Genomic DNA, 18,223 nt, shown 5'->3' with positions numbered 1-18,223 from the left:
TCGCGGTAGCGCGCCCCAGGGCCTTGTGGTGCATCACCACCATGGAGCATTGCCTACAGCCAATGGGAGCGATGATTGCGGTGGCATGATGCAATTTTGAAGATCGCGGTAGGCGTGCTCCGCCACCGCGGAGTCGGTCATTGGATGCTTGTGAAAGAGGCAGTCCTGGACAACCAATTGTTGCAGATTGGCACCTTAGAAATGACATACAATCAAAAAGATTCCCAAAACCCAGGACTCGTGTTAGTAGTTATCTAGCAGGCATGCGACTGTGATCAGCTCAAATTCTCAAAAGTAGAATTTGGGCATGAACACCCGATATTATTTCTATATTAAGGTGTTTGTTGTCTCTAATGCCTTACCGTCCTAAACTAGACTTTTAGTCTGTCGTTACCACTGATAGTGGGGGGTTCGTAATTTTTCAACTCGGCGCAACCAAAAAAATGTCAGCCCTACTTAGGACCATACACAGATCCACACATGTACCAAAATAATAAGTGAAAAAATGTGTGGCGGAGAGGAAGGCACCTCACGGGCGAACACCCTCGGGGCAATCTGGTCAGATGTTTACCAGAGACTTGGCCCCTTTCTCATCATAGGCGGCCGTTCCTATTCCAGAGTTTTGGTGAATAAGTGAAAAGAAAAGAGAGAAAGTGCATATCAAGGAGATATAGAGCGTGACTCCTTGAACAAACAAAACAGAGTGAAGGGTAAAATCAACAACCACACCACTTAAACTACTTTTATTCATGAATCAGGTGTATGTAGTTGAAATAAAAAGGAGGGTAGCTTTAGAATTGCATACCACTACCTGTGACCAACATGTTTCACTGCCCAGAAACCTTTATGGCAGATTCATCAGGGTCAATACTCTGTTACTGCACCCCCTTCCAACATCTTTTAAACAGGAAGCTGCCAAGTTGAAAAATAAACATAAGAAACTAAAATCACGACCAATTCATAAGCTAGACCACCCAACTGTTTGTACTTTTAGCAACAAAATATATTCAATGTTAGTATTGTATTTCCAAATTAGTTTACCCTTATTCAGCTATGCTCCCTCGTACCAGCTGAACACAGGGTACTCCGCCGAACAGTCGGTTGTCACATCAACCTGTAGGGTATTTATATGTAGTTAATACCATGAGTCTACGTTGGCCAGCTCTCAAAAATGCCGTTTTTTGCATGGACTGCAAACCAATCGGGGCAAATACTTCACCCCAATGTGTGTATATATGTACCCCAGCCAGAGCATAAACAGAGAATGATGGAAAACCTCTCTATTTTGCCACGTCAAAGCATGTTATCAGACTAGATGGTGGCATTCAGTGGTAACCGTGTCAAAAATGACCGACTACCTGTGTTTTATAACAAAATTTTTAGTAGTCTGTATAAAGTAAGCCATAAGGATATTCACATGTCATACATATTCTTATTTCTTATCTTTTATGGCCCAGTGTTAGACCATCTATGCATAACAACCTCGATTGCTGCTACTAGGCCAGTCATAGATAATTCAGAGACTCTGCATTCATAACCTGTGGGGGGGGGGAAAGGTGACAAACTGGGTAATCGCCTAACAGGCTCACCATCCGCATGTAACTAGCGTCCTCACAACCTTGAAAACGGGCAGACTATTCATGCCGATATTAAATTACCTCTTAGCTGCATAAAAACCGATATGCACAAATCGGGCTAGCAGCGGAGCCCGTGACCCACTGCCCTCTCCTTACCGGACAAAAACGGAACTTGGGCGTTATATCATCCCAGGAACACAGGTCATAGCCGAAGAGCACCTTTTAAACCTCCCAACCGAGATAATCCCGCGTCGCGCACCACAATCACGTGATCGGCAAACACCCCCGTCACGTGATGCGGGCTACAGAGGGTGCTATGCTTCATTTGCCAAACACGGGCGCCATTATAGAATGGCTAACTCAACCGGGAAAAGAGGGTAAAGGTGCAGTTAAAGTTATCAAACGCCCCCACAAAAAAACGGGTTAAGGAAGTAATAAAATCGAAGGCTAGATCACTAAACCCTCCTTATATATATCGATATTGCAGTCCTCATATATCGATTCCTCAGGAGTATGTACCTACTCAAAAGAGTGAAGGTGAATACATAATGTGGGCGCCATTGCAGAGTGGTGAAGACATTACGGACTAACCCTCATCATATACATCAGTATTCCTATGAACTGAGTGGATGCTCATAAGAGTAAACGGGAGACCATAGCTGATGTAGGCGCCATTGCAGAATGGTAAGGACATTACGAAAATGTGTCTGAATAGCCTGAAGACCCAGGAAAAATAATTATACACATGACATACACTAGGGGTAAAACACTAGAGATGAAGCATTCTATGTGGATGTATATAGAATGTAGTGCAAGTGTATTGCTAGTGTCCAAAAATGATGGCAGAATGTGCAGCCCCAGAGCAATTGTTTTACAGTGCTGCTAACTGCACTGGCTGTGGGGAGGCAAATCGGATATCAGAGCAATATGGGTGGTTAACCAGTTATTTAACCTTGTTCCACTCTATAATCTCATTCAGCCCCTGCTTGTCACTGCTCTCTCTGAAAATCCATTTCGCTTCCTTTGTAATCAGGATTGACTCGACGTTAGTAGGATTTCCCCTTACAGTCTCCAACACTGTCCATGTGAAGCTGTGTTTCTCTTTAAAGCAGTGTTGGACTAATTTGGTGGTCAACTTCCCAGCCCTGATAGTGCTTAGATGTTCCTGTATGCGTACTTTTACTTTCCTTGTGGTGAGTCCAATGTATTGTAAACCACAGCTGCACATCAGCCTGTAAACCACATTGGTGGTGTTACAGTTGCTGAATTGGTTTAGGAACCATTCTCTTCCAGTGGATAACGTTACACTGCTGCATTTACTGGTAAGAGGACATACTGAACATGTACCACATGGGTAATGTCCCTTAGGTATCGTCGTAGTGTCACTTCTCACAGGAACTCGATCCCTAGTATGGACAAGCCTGTCCTTTAGATTCCCTGACCTTTTGAAGGCAAATCTTGGAGGGGGCATCGTAAAATCTTTATTGCTTAACAAACCCCAGTGTTTTCTAATTGACTGCCTGATCTTCGTGGCCATTGTTCAAAAGTCATAACCACCGGTAAACAGTCTTTTTTCTCCCTGGTATTATGCTCAAGTAAGGTGTCTCTAGGGGTATTGAGCGCCCTCTTTCTTGCATTATTCACAACCTTGCGTGGATAGTTACGCTGTAACTGGAACAGCGTAACTATCCACGCAAGGTTGTGAATAATGCAAGAAAGAGGGCGCTCAATACCCCTAGAGACACCTTACTTGAGCATAATACCAGGGAGAAAAAAGACTGTTTACCGGTGGTTATGACTTTTGAACCAATGGCCACGAAGATCAGGCAGTCAATTAGAAAACACTGGGGTTTGTTAAGCAATAAAGATTTTACGATGCCCCCTCCAAGATTTGCCTTCAAAAGGTCAGGGAATCTAAAGGACAGGCTTGTCCATACTAGGGATCGAGTTCCTGTGAGAAGTGACACTACGACGATACCTAAGGGACATTACCCATGTGGTACATGTTCAGTATGTCCTCTTACCAGTAAATGCAGCAGTGTAACGTTATCCACTGGAAGAGAATGGTTCCTAAACCAATTCAGCAACTGTAACACCACCAATGTGGTTTACAGGCTGATGTGCAGCTGTGGTTTACAATACATTGGACTCACCACAAGGAAAGTAAAAGTACGCATACAGGAACATCTAAGCACTATCAGGGCTGGGAAGTTGACCACCAAATTAGTCCAACACTGCTTTAAAGAGAAACACAGCTTCACATGGACAGTGTTGGAGACTGTAAGGGGAAATCCTACTAACGTCGAGTCAATCCTGATTACAAAGGAAGCGAAATGGATTTTCAGAGAGAGCAGTGACAAGCAGGGGCTGAATGAGATTATAGAGTGGAACAAGGTTAAATAACTGGTTAACCACCCATATTGCTCTGATATCCGATTTGCCTCCCCACAGCCAGTGCAGTTAGCAGCACTGTAAAACAATTGCTCTGGGGCTGCACATTCTGCCATCATTTTTGGACACTAGCAATACACTTGCACTACATTCTATATACATCCACATAGAATGCTTCATCTCTAGTGTTTTACCCCTAGTGTATGTCATGTGTATAATTATTTTTCCTGGGTCTTCAGGCTATTCAGACACATTTTCGTAATGTCCTTACCATTCTGCAATGGCGCCTACATCAGCTATGGTCTCCCGTTTACTCTTATGAGCATCCACTCAGTTCATAGGAATACTGATGTATATGATGAGGGTTAGTCCGTAATGTCTTCACCACTCTGCAATGGCGCCCACATTATGTATTCACCTTCACTCTTTTGAGTAGGTACATACTCCTGAGGAATCGATATATGAGGACTGCAATATCGATATATATAAGGAGGGTTTAGTGATCTAGCCTTCGATTTTATTACTTCCTTAACCCGTTTTTTTGTGGGGGCGTTTGATAACTTTAACTGCACCTTTACCCTCTTTTCCCGGTTGAGTTAGCCATTCTATAATGGCGCCCGTGTTTGGCAAATGAAGCATAGCACCCTCTGTAGCCCGCATCACGTGACGGGGGTGTTTGCCGATCACGTGATTGTGGTGCGCGACGCGGGATTATCTCGGTTGGGAGGTTTAAAAGGTGCTCTTCGGCTATGACCTGTGTTCCTGGGATGATATAACGCCCAAGTTCCGTTTTTGTCCGGTAAGGAGAGGGCAGTGGGTCACGGGCTCCGCTGCTAGCCCGATTTGTGCATATCGGTTTTTATGCAGCTAAGAGGTAATTTAATATCGGCATGAATAGTCTGCCCGTTTTCAAGGTTGTGAGGACGCTAGTTACATGCGGATGGTGAGCCTGTTAGGCGATTACCCAGTTTGTCACCTTTCCCCCCCCCCACAGGTTATGAATGCAGAGTCTCTGAATTATCTATGACTGGCCTAGTAGCAGCAATCGAGGTTGTTATGCATAGATGGTCTAACACTGGGCCATAAAAGATAAGAAATAAGAATATGTATGACATGTGAATATCCTTATGGCTTACTTTATACAGACTACTAAAAATTTTGTTATAAAACACAGGTAGTCGGTCATTTTTGACACGGTTACCACTGAATGCCACCATCTAGTCTGATAACATGCTTTGACGTGGCAAAATAGAGAGGTTTTCCATCATTCTCTGTTTATGCTCTGGCTGGGGTACATATATACACACATTGGGGTGAAGTATTTGCCCCGATTGGTTTGCAGTCCATGCAAAAAACGGCATTTTTGAGAGCTGGCCAACGTAGACTCATGGTATTAACTACATATAAATACCCTACAGGTTGATGTGACAACCGACTGTTCGGCGGAGTACCCTGTGTTCAGCTGGTACGAGGGAGCATAGCTGAATAAGGGTAAACTAATTTGGAAATACAATACTAACATTGAATATATTTTGTTGCTAAAAGTACAAACAGTTGGGTGGTCTAGCTTATGAATTGGTCGTGATTTTAGTTTCTTATGTTTATTTTTCAACTTGGCAGCTTCCTGTTTAAAAGATGTTGGAAGGGGGTGCAGTAACAGAGTATTGACCCTGATGAATCTGCCATAAAGGTTTCTGGGCAGTGAAACATGTTGGTCACAGGTAGTGGTATGCAATTCTAAAGCTACCCTCCTTTTTATTTCAACTACATACACCTGATTCATGAATAAAAGTAGTTTAAGTGGTGTGGTTGTTGATTTTACCCTTCACTCTGTTTTGTTTGTTCAAGGAGTCACGCTCTATATCTCCTTGATATGCACTTTCTCTCTTTTCTTTTCACTTATTCACCAAAACTCTGGAATAGGAACGGCCGCCTATGATGAGAAAGGGGCCAAGTCTCTGGTAAACATCTGACCAGATTGCCCCGAGGGTGTTCGCCCGTGAGGTGCCTTCCTCTCCGCCACACATTTTTTCACTTATTATTTTGGTACATGTGTGGATCTGTGTATGGTCCTAAGTAGGGCTGACATTTTTTTGGTTGCGCCGAGTTGAAAAATTACGAACCCCCCACTATCAGTGGTAACGACAGACTAAAAGTCTAGTTTAGGACGGTAAGGCATTAGAGACAACAAACACCTTAATATAGAAATAATATCGGGTGTTCATGCCCAAATTCTACTTTTGAGAATTTGAGCTGATCACAGTCGCATGCCTGCTAGATAACTACTAACACGAGTCCTGGGTTTTGGGAATCTTTTTGATTGTATTTGATGAGTGGAGGGCCTTTTCCCATAAATACCCGTAATACTCCCTCTAAGCTCCTCTTGTTATTGAACCTTAGAAATGACCCCAGGAGGCTATAAATGTGCGGGAGTGAGCCTCACATTTTCACTGCTCACAGAGCCTGCTGCCTGGGACCCTCACCTGCTGCTGCCTCCAGAGCCTGCTGCCAGAGACCCTCACTTGCTGCTGCATCCAGAGCCGGCTGCCAGAGACCCTCACTTGCTGCTGCCTCTAGAGCCTGCTGCCAGACACCATCATCTGCTGCTGCCTCCAGCGCTTGCTACCTGGGACCCTCACCTGCTGCTGCCTCCAGAGCCTGCTGCCAGAGACCCTCACCTGCTGATGCCTCCAGAGCCTGCTGCCAGAGACCCTCATCTGCTGCTGCCTCCAGCGCTTGCTACCTGGGACCCTCACCTGTTACTGCCTCCAGAGCCTTCTGCCAGAGACCCTCACATGCTGCTGCCTCCAGAGCCTTCTGCCAGAGACCCTCACCTGCTGCTGCCCCCAGAGCCTGCTGCCAGAGACCCTCATCTGATGCTGCCTCCAGAGCCTGCTTCCTGGGACCCTCACCTGCTGCTGCCTCCAGAGCCTGCTGCCAGAGACCCTCATCTGATGCTGCCTCCAGAGCCTGCTGCCTGGGACCCTCATCTGCCGCTGCCTCCAGAGCCTGCTGCCAGAGACCCTCACCTGCTTCTGCCTCTAGAGCCTACTGCCAGAGACCCTCATCTGCCGCTGCCTCCAGAACCTGCTGCCTGGGACCCTCACATGCTGCAGCCTCCAGAGCCTGCTGCCTGGGACCCTCACCTGCTGCTGCCTTCAGAGCCTGCTGCCTGGGACCCTCACCTGCTGCTGCCTCCAGAGCCTGCTGCCAGTGACCCTCATCTGTTGCTGCCTCCAGAGCCTTCTGCCTGGGACCCTCACCTGCTGCTGCCTCCAGAGCCTGCTGCCTGGGGCCCTCACCTGCTGCTGCCTCCAGAGCCTGCTGCCAGTGACCCTCATCTGCCGCTGCCTCCAGAGCCTGCTGCCAGAGACCCTCATCTGCTGCTGCCTCCAGAGCCTGCTTCCTGGGACCCCTCACTACCCAATTCCACCACAGGGGTTCCATGTTCACAGGGATGGCAAGGACAGAGAAGATCAGGGCCAGTCCATTTACAAGCGAGGAGCTGGAGGTCCTGGTAGATAATTTGTTTGCACAGTACCCAAGGCTGTATGGTGCCCCAAATGTCATGATAAGTCATCGTAAAGGGAGGTGTAGGGCAGGGGGGGCAGACATGTAGTAGTACTGCTGCAGTATATGCCTGAAGGTGTGGGGTTGTGTTATACACTGACAAACATGCTGTCTCCAGGGGGAAGGAGTGTGTGTCCCAATGTCACTGTTTTCCCTGCCTACAGTTGTATGTCTGAGTGGAGTGTGTTACATTGTCAACCATACAAAGCCTCAGGATGTTGTACATGCAGGTGCCAGGACAGTAATTGCTTGGCTGATTGTCTCTGTGTGCCCCTGTTTTCCTACTCAGAGTGAACCCAGATGCTCTGCACAGGCCCCGCCCACCAAGACAAGATGACATCACTGCACTTACTGTGTCCTTACTCTTTGTTAATTCACACTGAAATCCAAATATGCACCATCTCAACCCTGTATAATTGCACACGACCACACGTCTGTTGATGTATATTTTGTTGATGAGTCCATGTACCCAGATGCCACACACATGACATACAGATATGTTCACAGGACATGCTCATTAAACGCTGCCCAGTCATGCACACAGTGAATCTACACACAGACACAGGTGGATATGTTATGTATGTAGTGGCCAGACATGCATAGGACTGGAGATGTGTGCAAGCCACAGAGGGGGTTCAGTGAAGTCATCCTGCATGTGTGTGAGATTATCAGGGACCCTGTGCGCCCTCATAAATGCATGCAATCACATCCGCTTGGCCCATGCAGAGTGCAATTATGAGGGGTACCCCAGGTTGGGATTGACAGAGATTACATTTGGTAATGAGTCTGTGTCTTGCTACTGTACTGATAGATGTTAATACATGACACTGTGTCACTGATCATGTCCCCCTCTTTTCTCCCATGCCTGCAGCTCAAGGTACACCAGCGTAAGGACGTGTGGAGGGCCATTGCAGCAAAGGTGTAAGCCCTGGGGTATCTAACCGACAACGCACCCACTGCCACAAGAGCTGGGATGACATCAGCCGGCTGGCAAAGAACGTGGCAGAGATGACCTTGAGGCTGTTACCACTCACTGGGCATTTGGCACGGCGCAGCATGGCACCACTCATGGGCCGCATCTTGGCAGTGACTCATCCTGAGCTGGATGCAATTCTGAAGGAGCATCAGCAGCAAGGCAGGGGTGAGTATTTGGGGAGGGTGACTTTGGCAGGGAGCGGATGCATGTGTACAGGGTCTGTGGCAACGGTGGCCTATGTGATGTTTGTGGGGTGATGCTATGCTGTCATGTGAGGGGCTGCTGGGATGGGTGCCAGTGCCATGCATTGGCCCAAACTGGCCTTACAAAGTTGATCCTCCCTGCTGTGCATTCCCATAGCCCGATGTATTAGGATCTACATGGTCATTCAGCATTGGGATAGTGTGGGGAATCTATTTGGGGGTGAACAGCAGTGTCCACTATCTGAGTGTGACATCTTATATGCGTACTTTGCATGCACCTTGATCGTTGAGTCCCACACATCTGACAACAATGTGCCATAGAGTACAACATGGTGTTTGGCATGGGCTACTTGCCTTTGTGGACTGTCATGTCCTAATAAGTGTCTGTGCTGTCCCTCTCCCGTTCCTTCAAGGTCTGTCAGTGCCAGTGGCAATAAGTGGTGTGCCCACATCATTTCCCTAGGTGTGGGCAGAGCAAGTTGTGTGTCTGGTATACTTCATCCATGGGCAGGGTGTTGTTCTGTCTGGCCTTAACATGGCTCAGTCATGGCAGATATTCAGGGTTACAGGCACTGTTGTGGTCTATGTAGTGAGTTGCTGCAATGTGATTGTAGAGTGTGGTGGTCAATATGTAGATTTGGTCATCTTCGGTACTGCATTGATTGAATTGCTTTGTCCTGATGATGACACTAACCCAAACCTGCATCTCTCTCTCATGCAGATTCGCCAGTGGACACGGAGGGACAGGAGCCGGAAACCAGTGGTGGCGAGAGTAGCACTACAGCTGCACAGGAGCCCAGTGACACAGAGGTCAACAGCACATCAGAGGGGGACCGTAGTATGCAGGAGGAATCCCTGCCTGAGACACAAAGTACAACATCACCTAATGCCAGCGGGGATGCATCCATGTTGGCAGGCACAGGGAATGGGGACTCTGCATCATCTTCTACCACACAACTGCCAGTGCCCACCCTCCTATCCACTTCCTCTGGTACTGCCTGTGTCAGTGTCAGTAAGAGGGGACGAGTTATATTCACACCTGGCACAGCTGAGCCTGCACCTGTCCTCCCTGATGCCCTTAGTTCTGAGTCTGTTGAGCTCCTGCACCAGATTTGTGTGGGCCAGACAGCCCTGTTCAATGCCTTCAGTGACCATGACAAAAAAATAGGCCAGGTGGTTGCCTACATGGAGGGCATACACTCAGACGTGAGTGGGCTACACCGTACTGTCCAGGCTTTGTCGTCCACAGTGACGTCTGCCCTTCAACAAGCACATACTCCCATTCCTGCTCCAGTGCCTTTGTCCACCCCCCAGTCAGTGGCCACATCGGATGATAGTGACCACGGTTCTCATGCATCACAGTCACAATACAGCACAAGAAGCACGCAGCAGAAACAACTTAAGCGGGCCCACACACAGACACCATCGGCACGGAAGAGCAGAGCCACCCCAGAATGCAAAGACAAGAGCCCCTCAGGGAAGAGCAAGGCTGAAAAAGCAATGAAGCAGACATCAGGCTCACATGCCTTAGAGGCATCATCAGTGAAGGACTCTTCTGTCCCTAAAACTTCACGCAGAGCTAGATGTGCAGTGTCTATGCCCACTGAGGAGGTGCTGTATGGCAAGGTTACACCTAGGAAGGGCTCAAGGCCACATTCCCCTGCCACATCAACTCCAATTCCGAGCCCAGTGAAGCAGGTGAAGGAGGGCACTGTAGGGTCTACCTCTGGTAAACAGGCGAACGAGGGCACTGTAGGGGCTACCCCTTGCAAACAGGCGAAGGAGGGCACTGTAGGGGGGATACCTGGCAAACAGGGGAAGGAGGGCACTGTAGGGGGGCACCTGTCAAATAGGGGAAGGTGGTCCAGAGGCGTAGCCAGACAAAGCGTTCCGCAGGATCCAGTTTCACCAGAGGGATTGCCAGTGTCTGCACCTTAATGCGGGTCAGTTGGTGTGTGTGCCTGTTGTGTCATCCGAAAAAACGTGTCTTCAATGGGGCATTAAAGGCATCCCTACGGGCACACCCTATTTCCTCAGTGTGAAATGAGAATTCCAAACTTATATTCCTTTGAAGGTTATAATATTCTTTATTTCATATATATTCTCAAATGCTGTTTATTTTTCACATTTTTCCATTTGATAATTCAATCGATATTTATACCAGCGACGGAGTTATTTGTTACTCCAATGCATTTCGGGCGTGACTCACAGCGCCCTTCATCAGGGAATAAACACTACAAAAAGAAGAAAATGTATACGAAAAAGTAATAAATAAATGTCCTGTGTGTATCTATTGAAACTAACAGTGTACTTATACAATGATCTAATGTGACGTGATTTGAAATTGCTAAATACGTAACACAAACACGAGCGATCTTATCCAGTGAATATCCGACAGAAACCACCTTCTTAACTTTATGGACCCGTGCTTTCATGCTAAGGTGTAGCTAAGCGTTTCTCACGTACGTGTCGCGTTTTATCAAGGTGTTCGGACAGCACTGTTAAAAAACGAAAAAACATGAACGAGCTATTAGACTCCATGCTCACTATATTTCTTCTCTGACCAGATCTTCGTCTAAATATCCAGTGAACAGCCTATTAATTTCTCACCTGATACAACGTATTCTACTTTTCTCCGGGCTTCCCACCAAACTCCTAGTGTTCTACGTACCAACTATTCTCCAAACAACGCCTTAACTCGCCGGGTGCGTTAACCATCCCGGTCACGTGATAAATGAAACTAAAAGAAATACTCTGTGTCCAAATGACAAAGTAATCAATTTTCCAATAACTAGCAACAAAAAATTATTACTCCCCTAAGTGTCTCACCTAATCACCTAATATTGTGTGTGACTGGAAAAAATAAAAGAATGGTACGACGGTGTGGTTCAAACCAAGTTAACAAAAGAGTGTAACCGAACTAATCTCGGTGAGCTATCTATCTAGGGGCAAGTCCCAACTAACAAAACGTATATTGAACGAAGTGATGGACAAATGTGTGTTAATGCAGTATTCAAATAATATATCAACAAAAGTTTACATGCAAATCGTAAGATTCCCTTACTGACAAGGAACAGCAAACATTAATTTACAGATAACATGACAGTTCCATGCGTTCATTAAGTCCATTCGGACTATGTGTAGCAAGTTTGAAAATCCAAAAATGTTCTCGTTGTAACATATATTTTGTGTTGTCTCTCCCTTCAATTTTTTCAACTACCTCCAGTATCATATATTTCAATTGGGAGATATTGTGATGCTCTTCCATGAAATGTGTAGCTACCGATGACTTGGTATTCTTCATGCGGATGTTTGACTTGTGTTCTGTGAGGTTTGTTTTTATACGTCTTTCAGTTTTTCCTATATACAGTTTCCCACACGGGCATTTCAAAGCATATTTTACATTAGCCGTGTCGCATGTAGCATTCACCCTCACTTTGATCTCCTGGCCTTTCATTGGATGATTTATTTTGTTCCCTTTGATAATACTATTGCAATTGCCGCAATTTAAACATGGTTTCGTACCCTTATATGTCTTTGTTTCTGGTGATTGATGTTTAAGAATTTCTCCCAGATTCCGAGCTCTTGTGTAAGCAAAAAGAGGTACGTGATCAAAAGATTTCTGAAAATCAGGTTCCAACCTTAGCATCGCCCAATGTTTTGTGATAATTTTCCTGAATTTTTGACTTTGTGTAGAAAATTTTGAAACAGCCACAATCCGAGTATCTTCTTGTTTGGTAGTTGGTTTAAGTAACTCCCTTCTGTCAATTGCTTCTACTCTTGTCTTTGCATCCTCCATGATCTTTTTTGGGTAACCTCTATTGGAAAATCTTGTTGACATTTCTTCTAATCTGGGTTCCACTTTGGTTACATCCGATGTGATTCTTTTGACTCTCGTCATCTGTGAGTAAGGAAGGTATTTCTTTAAACTAAGTTGGTGAAATCTTGTGAAATGCAACATGTTATTCCTATCGGTTTCTTTTCTATAGATATTAGTTTCAAATCCTTTTTCTGTGATTGATATCCTTACATCCAAAAAAGCTACCGTAGTGTCTGAAATGTCCCAAGTTAGTTGTATCCGACTGTCAATCTCATTGTATTTACATAGGGCGGATTTTAAGAGCTCCTCAGATGATTTCCAAATGATAAATATATCATCTATGTATCGTAGTATGAGTTTGGTGTTCTTACTCCATTCTGTTTTGAAAAAGATATTGGTTTCCTCATAGTCCTGCATGAAGATATTAGCGTATACCGGCGCCGCCGAATTGCCCATGGCAGTTCCTGTAAGTTGTTGATACCATAAATCTTTATATCGAAAATAGCTCTGGTACAGTGTGAACGTCATTAGTTCCATAAGGAATGTCTGTAGCTCAAGATTCAAATCTGTGTTCAAAAGTGCTTTTTCTATTGCTTCCATTCCCAAGGAGTGTGGTATAGATGTGTACAGGGAACGTACATCAGCTGAGCACATGATTAGAGTTTCTTCTGGTTCAATGGACATTGTTTCAAGTTTCAACAAAAAGTCTGTTGTGTCTTTTACATATGTTCTCATTGCCCTGACTGTGGGTTGTAAATATTTATCCAAAAGTTGGCCAATAGGTTCATGGAGACTTCCTCGCGTGGAGACAATTGGTCGTAGTGGTGGATCCATTCGATTTTTATGTATTTTTGCTATCATATAGAATACCGGGCTCTTTGGGTTAGGTTTGGTGAGATAGTTTTTTGTCTTTATGTTGATGGTTCCCATTTCGTATGCGTTTTCAATGATAGTTCCTAGAACTTTAGAATATTCCATTGTAGGGTTCCCACTCAACTTCATATATGTGTTGTGTCTGAGATGTGTTCAAAGACTTTCTCTTCATACATAGCTTTGTTCATTATTACCAAAGCACCTCCCTTGTCCGCTTTGGTGCACAAAATCTCTGAGTTTGAAGCTAGTTTTTTCAAACAGTCTAAATCTTTCTGAGTGATGCTCTTTTTAGTTCTACTTCCAAACTTTAATCGGGATAAGTCTTGTTTTACCATTTTTTCAAATAGATCCAATGTCTTATGGCTAACAGGTGCCTGGAAGGTACTGGTCGTTCTCAATCCACGAAGTTGGTCTGAAGGTTCTCTATCTTGATGCGGAAGTACATTATCAAAATAGTGACGAAGTCTTAATTTACGCATGAGTTTAAAGAAACTCACTTCCAACTCTAACGCATCTGTATCGGTCGTGGGTACAAAAGATGTTCCTTTTTGTAACAGTCTTATTTCATGTGCACTTGGTGTCTAGTTGCTGATATATTAATGACGAGTTGATCTAGGTTTGGGTTTTCTTCTGTTCTTTGTCTTTTTTCGGTATCGTCGTGCTCCTCGTGTTCGGGTGATCCTCCTCTTTTTCTTTTGTTCTTTCCTCTACTGGGTCTCCTTTTTGGGCTTGGCCCTGTTCTAAAAAAGGATTGACTGTAACAGGGATGCTGGTGGTTGGCTGCTCAGTTTGAGTAGTATCTTGTGGTCTTGTTTCTGGCTGAGTTCTTAAGTCTGTGCAAGGGATATTTTGTGTTTTTGAACCTGGTTGAGGTCTTTGAGTTCTTTGTGAAGTATCACTTCCAGAAGATGACGTGTCAGTAGTGGCCGAATATGGACGGTTTCTTCTTTTTTGGGCATAGATGTCAGCCCATGTATATACCTCCCCAAGCTTGTAGTCAAGGGTGTCCCTTGTAAATTTTCGAATTTTTCTTTCATTGATGTCTCTTGTATGTTTCTCCATCTGTTCTTTGATATCCCCCAATGTTTGGGACAGTTCTTCCTCGGTCATCATGTTTGATAATTCCATAGATACTTCTGTAATTTCTTTTGTGAGTTCCTCCAATATCCCTGATAATTCCTCGATTATTAATAAGATGAGGTCCAACGAGCATTTGTTTAATATTGCAAACCATTTCTCCTGAAATGATTTGGAGTTTTTGCAAAGAGAAGGTTTGAGGGCAATCCTTAGGCCTCTAGGTATACGTAAAGATCGGTGATACTTTATAAGGGTGCTAGCGTGTAGCTTCTGATTGATTTGTCTCTTTGTTTAGTAAATCAATTGTCTTATACTTTGTTCCTTGGTCCGGCTTGAGCGTTCTTGCGATAGTTCTTTCCTAATCAGAGCATAAATACGATCTTCTTCATTGTCTTTAAAGGCAAAAGTTTCAGCTCTGGCTTCTGTACTTTTTGATATTTCTTTGTAATTACTCATGGTTGTGGTTGCGTGCTACTGATCCCCGGGGACAATGAAGGTTAATGAACTGTGATGGAGGACAGTGCACAGCTATATGTTAATCCCAAATGTTTTATTTGATTTTTAAAGGTGCTCCGTAGGTGGCGGCCATACCCCTGGGCGCCTAACTTCACTCGAAAAAACGTGTCTTCAATGGGGCATTAAAGGCATCCCTACGGGCACACCCTCTTTCCTCAGTGTGAAATGAGAATTCCAAACTTATATTCCTTTGAAGGTTATAATATTCTTTATTTCATATATATTCTCCAAATGCTGTTTATTTTTCACATTTCTCCATTTGATAATTCAATCGATATTTATACCAGCGACAGAGTTATTTTTGACTCCAATGCATTTCGGGCGTGACTCACAGCGCCCTTCATCAGGGGATAAAATCTACAAAAAGAAGAAAATGGATACAAAAAAGTAATAAACAAATGTCCTTTGTGTATCTATTGAAACTAACAATGTACTTATACAATGATCTAATGTGACGTGATTTGAAATTGCAAAATACGTAACACAAACACGAGCGATCTTATCCAGTGAATATCCGACAGAAACCACCTTCTTAACCTTATAGACCTGTGCTTTCATGCTAAGGTGTAGCTAAGCGTTTCTCACTTACGTGTCGCATTTTATCAAGGTGTTCGGACAGCACTGTTAAAAAACGAAAAAACATGAACGAGCTATTAGACTCCATGCTCACTATAATTCTTCTCTGACCAGATCTTCGTCTAAATATCCAGTGAACAGCCTATTAATTTCTCACCTGATACAACGTATTCTACTTTTCTCCGGGCTTCCCGCCAAACTACTACAGCCTGATTCATGAAGCAAAATTGCGCTCCAAATAGCTGCGAAAATGCTATCGCGGGCGCAATTTCCCTAATCGGTATTCACCACGAAAATAGCGAAATCGCTAACACTGAATTGCGAAATTGCAAAAAGATTTGCAGAATCCCGGCAGTAGACCATTTGCGAATCGGAAATAGCAAGAAATCACGGATTCTACGAAAAAAATTGCGAAATCGCAATATCCTCGCTATCGGGATTCATGAAAAATCGCAATTAGCGAAAAAACCCAAAATCGCAGTTTGCGAGGCGCAATTTAAGGACAACCCAAAGCAGGTGGTAACCATCAAACCCATAGTAAAAAAATATTTGAAAAACCGTTGGCCAATCAGCAACTGGTTCTGGCCTGACCAAACACACTTAAGGAGAAGCAGCATCAGCATAAGGAGTGTCACAATGCCAGGAATGTACATGGTGGTCAGGCGGCGAAGGCTACAGCGAGCAGCACGGAGGAGATGCAGAATCCAGGCCAGGATATTCCGCCAGCGGGTCACCCTGCTGGGCCAAACCAGAGAGCAAATATACGCAAAGTACCGCCTGAATGGGGCAATGATCATCAAGCTAATTCAGGACCTTGACCCCCTGATGCAGCACCCAACAAGGCGGACTAATGCCGTGCCAACACATGTCCAGGTATTGTGTAGCCTGCACCTCCTGGCCTCCGGGAGCTTCCAGGGGATAGTTGTGGCTGCTGGGGGGATATCCCAGCCCACCATGTCCCGCTGCCTAGGGAGTTTCCTTGATGCAATGCTGACCCAGCTACACCACCACATCAAATTTCCAAGAAGCCAACAGGATTTGGATGAGACCATGCTACAATTCTACAATGTCGCCCATTTCCCACACGTGATAGGATGCATTGACTGTACCCACATCCACATCTGCCCACCAGCTGCAACGGAGTACATGTACCGCAATCGCAAGTCCTACCACTCCCTCAACATCCAGATGGTCTGCAATGCTAAGACATACATCACGGACATAGTGGCACAGTACCCGGGGAGTACACATGACTCATTCATATTCCGGCACAGCGGCCTCCACACACAACTGGCCAAGGGAGACTTCAGGGAAGGACACCTACTTGGTAAGTACACTTTGCCCACAATGTCACACTGCGATGAAGTAGCTGCGCTGCACAGGCACTCACCCTCTGCTCCTCTCATTCAGGTGACAGTGGCTACGCCCTGCGTGAATACCTCCTCACCCCATACCTCAACCCTGCTACACCACAGCAACGGTGTTACAACGTATCACACATACGCACAAGGAATTGCATTGAGAGGACTTTTGGGCTACTGAAGAGCAGATTCTGCATACTTCACAAGACAGGAGGGGCCATGTACTACAGTCCTGATGTGTGCTGCCGCATTGTGACTGTGTGTGCAATACTACACAACATTGCTACCAAGCGCCAGATACCTGTAGACATCTCTGGCAGTGAGTCGGAAGGGGACGACCGGCCACCTGCACATGTGCGCAATGCACGCGGGGAGAACCCAGCTGAAGGCCACAGACGCCGCAACCACATCACAATGAACAGTTTCTAGTGCACCCTCTCCCCTCACCCAACAAATCACAATTGCATGCAAATGGAAATAATGACAGAACGCCAATGTATGATGCAATAATAAATATTATTGTTGGATTCACAATAATAGTGCAAGTTGCCATCCTTCCTATGCAATCAGTATTGCCCCATACTGCTGCGTCCAAAACACAGGGCAGGCTTATAGTGTCAGCCTGTGCCTGTAAAAGTGCATGTTAGTCAGTTGCGCCTCCGGCGCGAAGCACCCAAGCGCCTCTCCGGCTCCTCCTCTGCCACCGCACGTGACCCTGCAGTGGGCCTGGTGCTACGTCGTAACACCGCAACCTGTGAGGCAGACTGGCTGCTCACACTTGAGGTGCCCTCGCTGGCATCGTCCCCCCCCCGACATTGCCAGGTACAGCGGGATGGAGTGCCATAACGGCAGAGGTGAGGTGCTCTAATACTGTGGCCACATCCTCGCAGCATTGGATTAGCTGCTGCTGCTGCGCCAGGGACCGTCGCGATAGCTGGGACGTGGCATTCTCGATCACGTAGTTCGATCTAGTGTATGCGGACAGCCGCGTCAGTAGCTGCCAGTGGCGGCGGCGGGCGGTGTTGCGCTGTGATATCAGCGCAGCAGTGTTGGCCTCCATGGCTGCCGTCATGCGGTCCATCCGCTCAGCCACATTGCGGCCTATATTGTGTAGCTGCATCTGTATGGCCCCTTGCCGGCGTGCCTGCAGCTGGTGAATGCGTAGCATTCTACGCTCTACGCTCATGCTCGGCAAGCGCACTTCCATCCCCCTCCTGGCGCTGTGTGCATTATTCTGCAGGCGAGCCCTGCCATGTCTGCTCTGCTGGCTGGCCACAGTGGGT

Source organism: Lissotriton vulgaris, chromosome 7 (assembly GCF_964263255.1).
Source record: "Lissotriton vulgaris chromosome 7, aLisVul1.2, whole genome shotgun sequence".
NCBI classification, from domain to species: domain Eukaryota; kingdom Metazoa; phylum Chordata; class Amphibia; order Caudata; family Salamandridae; genus Lissotriton; species Lissotriton vulgaris.
The sequence above is the reverse complement of the archived record's forward strand: the minus strand, read 5'-3'. Positions refer to the sequence as shown.